Raw genomic sequence first — 6,629 nt, 5'->3', positions numbered from 1 at the left:
TTTCCGTCTGATATGGAGGACAGAAAAAACCGTCGGTATTTTCGACGGCGAAAAGCCGTCGGTGTTTCTCATAAAAAAAAATAATAATAATAATTAATTGCCCACATCAAAAACTAGATGATCCTAACCATTCTGATGGCATTTCAAACGCATTCATAAAAACATAGTACTACAAGCAACAAAATATAAACTAAAGCACAACAGAAATTAAAGATGATCCTAACCATTCCAAATGCATTTCATTGGACAAATACACAAGTAATGTTACTAATTGCAGACGAGAAACATATCACCTTTTTTTTATGTTGTTCAGGGACTAATCTTCGAGTATCACTGCAGTAAGCCACGACAAAAACTTAAACCTTCTTGAACAACTTAAGAACGATGGTCCCTGACTGCAAAAGGCTGCTATTCCAGCCTGACAATGGTCTGCAACCCGAATCTTAGACAAGGCAATGACACACATGCTAACTTAACTGGTTCAAGCTTAAAACTATAGCTAGGTCACTACACCACTATGTGCTTGCATAATATGTGAAACCCAAAATAACAAAAATTATGCAAAACATAATAAGAGCACTTGTATATGAAACACTAGTCATCCCAACTGCCATTTGCCACCACACCACCTCTGGGTTTTCTATTTGTCAAGCTCATGTGAAGTTATCTAATAGTTTCATCCCAACATGCAGACCCAAGTGTAGAAAAAGATCCAGCTCAGCCTACACAGTTTATCCAAAATGACCAAAGACTTCTTCACAAGAAATACTGTGAATACAGATTCAAGGATAACAATAGGAAGGAATAGTAAAGTACCCCTTGCATCTTCCCAATATCCTTTGTTCGGAAATACAATCAACTAATCTTTACAAATCTGGATACTATCCTATATATATATATATATATAACCCTTACAGCTGCACGTTTGAAACCCTCTTGTTTAAAAAGCATTCCTCACATCTTCATGGTCAAAGGTAACATTTGCTTTTCCAGACATTTAAAGATAATTGATCTGTCCATCAAGTCTCACAAGATTGGCAAGGATTGATGTATAATAAATCCAGACCACCAGCTACTGCAACAATGATTTCATCCAAAATCTTCTTCTTCTTCTTTTTGAGAAGCGATAATTTCATTAAAAGGCAAAAAGCCAATATGTACAAAAGAATATTAGAAACCAGTAAACAAAACACTACTTGCACCCCCACAGAAGTTGAATCAAACTATTCGACCCTACCTCCCATTCGATAACAATAGATTTAGCCCTCCTAAAAAACATAAATTGCTTTCTCGCTCTTGTTCTTGAAACATCAGCCATTTCCTTCTAGCCATAGTGCCCAAAGACCCACTAGACAAGTCAGCCGCCATGTCTTTTTCTCTGAATTCCCTATGACCCCTCCATGCCAAGATAGCAGAAAATCGTCTATAGTGGCCGGGAGCACCCATAGTACCCCAAAAAACTGAAAGAAACAGTTCCAAACCTCCCTTGCAAAAGGACATAGTAGGAACAAATGATTCACTGATTCCACATCTTGGAGACAAAGAAGACATACATTTGGAAGAACCATATTTCTCTTACGAAAATCATCAATTGTTAGCACCTTGTTCCTTCCAACTAGCCATCCAAAAACCACTACCTTCAACGGAGCCCCATATTGACATACATATGTTGTCGAAGATATCTAAATGTTTCCCTCACCCTCAGTTAGAGATCGATACAACGATTTAACTGAAAATTTTCCTACTTTATCTTTTAACCATCTTAGCGAATCCGTGCTTGAAGAAACCGGAGAAGCCTTTGCCAAAAGTTGGAGAAGCCTAGTAAAATCTTCAAATTCATCCAAAATCACCTTTACAAACATCAAATTAGTATTATTTGGGTTATTATTGTTTAGGATACAGTTAAAATCAAACTCTTTATTGAAAGACTATGCTGTCTCTATCATCACCGCAGTCATCATCATTGCCTTGTCACAGCCATATCATGTTTCACCAATCATTACAAAGACAGACTCTGTGTTCTGTTAAATACAAACACTAAGTTTTATTAGTAATAAAAAAAATTAGCAAAGCAATACATACACGTAATTACAAGATCAGATTTCTGAGATTCACTAAATTTAAACAAAAAATTATTATTATTTAACAAAAAAAAAAAAGAAGCAAAGCAACACGCACAAACACTAGGGGAAAGCATTGAGTCCACAGTTCAATGGTTATGGATCAGTGCAAATGACATAGTTTTGATTGACGAAATAAGAGGGTAAATGCAAAGCCAAAAGGGAACATAGAAAGTACATGACTGGAAATAATAAGTTGGTTGAAGTTGTAGGCTACAAAGGGGCAAGGGCACAAACCAAAAGAACATGGTTGGAGGCAGTAAGAAAGGGTTTGATGACCTGTGGTTAACTGAGGCTAAGGTCCTTGATAAAGTGGAATGCCAGAACGGGATTCGTATAATCCGATCCCAATTAGTTGGGAGCAGGCTTAGATGATGCGCAAAGCGCGCGCGTGCAAACACAAAATAACACTTAAAAGTAAGTTAATGACGAGAAAGAACGGTTGCTCCAGAAAAAGGTCTTGTCACACCACCCCCATTATGTTCTTGACCCTGTTTGCTGCTGGGTATACAATGGAAGGAAACCTCCAGAGAGATTTGTCACAGACATCCTTTGCAAATCTACATGAGAGAGGACATCATCATTCACCTAGTGGAATAAAGAAATTTGCCTTCAACATGTTCAACATGAAGGGAGTGAAGATGGGAAAAATAAAATAAAATCTAAAACTCGATCCAGCAATTAAGAAAGCACAGCCTCATTAGAGCTTTTGACACCTAACAGGCCAGCACGGGCCATCCTCAACTGATTTCCAATAAATGTGAAAAATGAGGACCCAGATTGCCATTGAGCTTCCATCACCCTGGTACTCTTCATTTGAACCCAAGTGAAAACCCCAGCTACAATCTCCATTGATGCAAACAGCCCCCATAGGCAAGTGAATACCCCAAACACAATTCCTTGATGCAAACAACTCTCACAGGCAATGCACATTGTACACAAATGAACATTAGAAACAATCCAAACACAGTTGCTCAGATATTTCTATAATTTAACCAAACAGTGCATATAAAGCTCTGGAAAATAAGCCATTGTTTAACAGCAAACCAAATTCAAATGGTTTTGAAAGCTTTAGTTTAAGACTGTCAGACAAGAACAAAACTACCTACAGAAGGGTGAATGAATATATATTATCTCAAAAACGCTCACCTGCATCTGTAAGACAGCCCTGTGAAACTATAAAATTAGTTGAGCAATCCTAACCTATGATTCGCGGATGCTTGTTTGTGGAAAAGGACTATAAAATCACTTGAAGATTTGGACTTCTATTCAAAACTAGTCAATGATAAAGTAGGAGGAAGTATAAGCCATTGTTTAACAGCAAACCAAATTCAAATAAAGCTCTGGAAAATAAGCCATTGTTTAACAGCAAACCAAATTCAAATGCTTTTGAAAGCTTTAGTTTAAGACTGTCAGACAAGAACAAAACTACCTACAGAAGGGTGAATGAATATACATTATCTCAAAAACGCTCACCTGCGTCTGTAAGACAGCCCTGTGAATCCTGTAAAATGCAATGCAATCCTAACCTCTGATTCGTGGATGCTTGTTTGTGGAAAAGGACTATAAAATCAGTTGAAGCATTTACTTACATTAAAACTAGTCAATGATATAAAGCAGGAGGAAGTATAAGTTCCTATCCATTTGGTTGAAGTGTTCTTCTGCCAGCATTCTATGCAAGTAGATATGGTCTACTGCACATCCTAATCTGTCAATCAATGTCCTACAAAAGACGGACAAAAATGTCACTCTTGTACTCTTGCTCCAATGTAGTGGGAAATGTAAATGGAGAACCAAGAGCAACCGACCATCCAAGGGCCACGTCTGTAGCTCTACCATCAACATCCTGCACAACAAGATACAAGATGTCAGACACCATGTTGCTAAAATAATACCCAAGCTAACACCGTGGTACAGTTGATTGGTTGTGACAAAACATTAGGAATGCACATGGCAAAACTGACCTGATGGACGGCTTGGAGCTAGAGCATGTGGCATCTTTTTGGGTGTGGTGATATGTGCAGATTGGTCGTGATCCACGTGTGGAAATGGCATACCTCGCATATCAAAATGACCCTGTACAATAGGACCACCCACATAACATCAGTGTGTTTGGCTTACTTATGGAAGAGTCCCACTATGTGGGGCCAATCATAGACACCTACAGCACTTTTCTTTTAAAAATCAAAGACAATTCCCCATGTCATCTCTCAACCTAGAAGTATTGATTTAAGAATTGCTAAGACAATAATCGGTTTTTCTTTCCTTTGTTCTTTTTCACTATGAACATAACAAAGGCCAATGCATGGTTGTAAGATTAGGAAAACAAACATCCAATTGAGCACTACCAATTCAAATTTATCATGGCCCGTACCAAAAAATTGAACTGTAAGATGAACCAGGGTACATATGATGGATACTTTTAGTATAGCATCTGGTGTAAAGTACTTATGTTTTGCATACCTTAGCCAATGATACTTGAATACTACAGCCTATCATGTCTAGTACAGTAGGATACTAATACTGGTAATGGATACTCTAGGATATTAAGCATGCAGATTCTTGCTACGCTTCCATGGTAATAATGCAAAATTTACAGAAAACTGGAAGGACAATGCAAGGTGTCGATGAGTTCATTACAATGCCAGAGCTCAAAGGAATCTGGTGGGATGGTGTTTTGCAGATATAGCTTTATAAACAAGAGATAGATTACCAGTACATGCATATGAGGTTCTCCCATCCATATAGAAAAGATGCCCAAGATGAACCAGTAAACCTGCATTTTCAAATTTCGGTTAAATGACAAACCTTCTTAATGTAAAATGGAGGTACCTCACTAAATAGATTCTTTAATTGGACTTCATTTCATGCAAAGTTCAAAGAAATTTGAAAGAAGTTCATTATAGAACTTGGAAGATGTTGTCGTGGGAATGGTTGGTAGAGATCCATGTATAAATTAAGTCCATTGGATCTGTATTCTATAGCAAGTAATCATTTTGACCAGTTTGAAGTGCCAGGTGAAGCAGTAAGGAGAGTCTGCTTCATGGTATAAAGGCTCCTTCAAAACCTAATGATCTGGAGTATTTCAATTTTGGAGTTTTTTTTTTCAATAAATAAAAGATATCAAGGAGGGAATCACTCTAAACATGTGAATTGAACCATATTTGAAATGAAACCTTACCCATACCCTGTGAGGCTGAACGAACCAGCACTCTACACCTGTGCAGCACTCCCTCACAATTAAGAACTTCAGGAAGACAGTCTTGAGCTCGCTAAAAGATCTTTGTTAGTGCAATAAACATCCTTTCTTAAAGCAAAAAAAACATGCAAAACATTAAAAAAAAAAATGTAGATTTTAGCGAGAACGTATCATGGGGTTTATTGACCCTTCCCTAGCCATTGGATTTGCTGTCATAGACTCCAATCCAGCCCCAATCCCTGTATTGAGAAGATTAAGAAAAATAAATAAAAAACAATAATAATAAAGATATGCTGGCTCTCATTTGAGCAAGTGAATGCAGGATGGTTGCATTTTATGCTGGTTTCCCTGGTATGCTTCCTTTTACATGGTCTATTTGGGAATAGTCGGTTTCTTTTTTTAACTTTATCATTTGTATTTACTATCTGTGTCAAACAGAAACTGTGCCTATAAGAACTGTAAACTAGCAATACTCATCTGGACTTCAGGACAGTTGCTGATGTTGCTGCTGCCATTAAAGCTGGATTTTATGACATAGGTATGCATGCATCCTATTGAGAGGCAGCCTATCCAGTGACTCAGCAATCTCTGTTTGCTTCATCACCGTTGCCTGCAATACCAGAGATTCTGACAATCACCATATGAAATTATTCAACAGTATATCTTTGTACAACATGCTGTGTGCATCTGAAACTTACTTTCTTCGTCTTCTCAAGGTCAAACACGATGGATTTGATAGCCTTAGAAATCTGCATTATCTGCACATTCAATCCATGTATGGTAGCCTTAGAAATCTGTTATAGGCTTAAAGGATAGTTCAGATCATTCGATTGATCTGTCTAACTGAAATAATGCAATTAGGAACAAAAAACACATCCGATTTTCCTTACCAAAGTATGATGGAACCACCAACCGCGCACAAAGTTAGGATGCTCGCAAATGTGAAACTGACCTCTTCATTCAAAGAAAAAGCTGAAGATGCCAAAACAGTTGAATAAATCATGAGAGTAAAAAAACCCTGCAAAAAACACATCCAAATTATGAGATATCCCAAATCAAAATCTAAACTTCCAAAATATTAATGAACAAAAATATTTACACATCTGTTTTCGGTGTAATGTTTGTAGACATGCAGAACCAACAGCAGTCGTGGAATAACGATGAAGGAACTTCTCGTCGGGGTTGATCGCATTCTCTGCAACAGCTGCCACAGATGATGATAATTCCCTATAGTTCTCTCTCTCTCTCTCTCTCTCTCTCTCTCTCTCTCTCTCTCTCTCTCTCTCTCTCCCCAAGTGCAAATAACACTA

Source organism: Magnolia sinica, chromosome 11, assembly GCF_029962835.1.
Source record: "Magnolia sinica isolate HGM2019 chromosome 11, MsV1, whole genome shotgun sequence".
NCBI classification, from domain to species: Eukaryota; Viridiplantae; Streptophyta; class Magnoliopsida; order Magnoliales; family Magnoliaceae; genus Magnolia; species Magnolia sinica.
Note: the sequence above shows the minus strand (reverse complement) of the source record.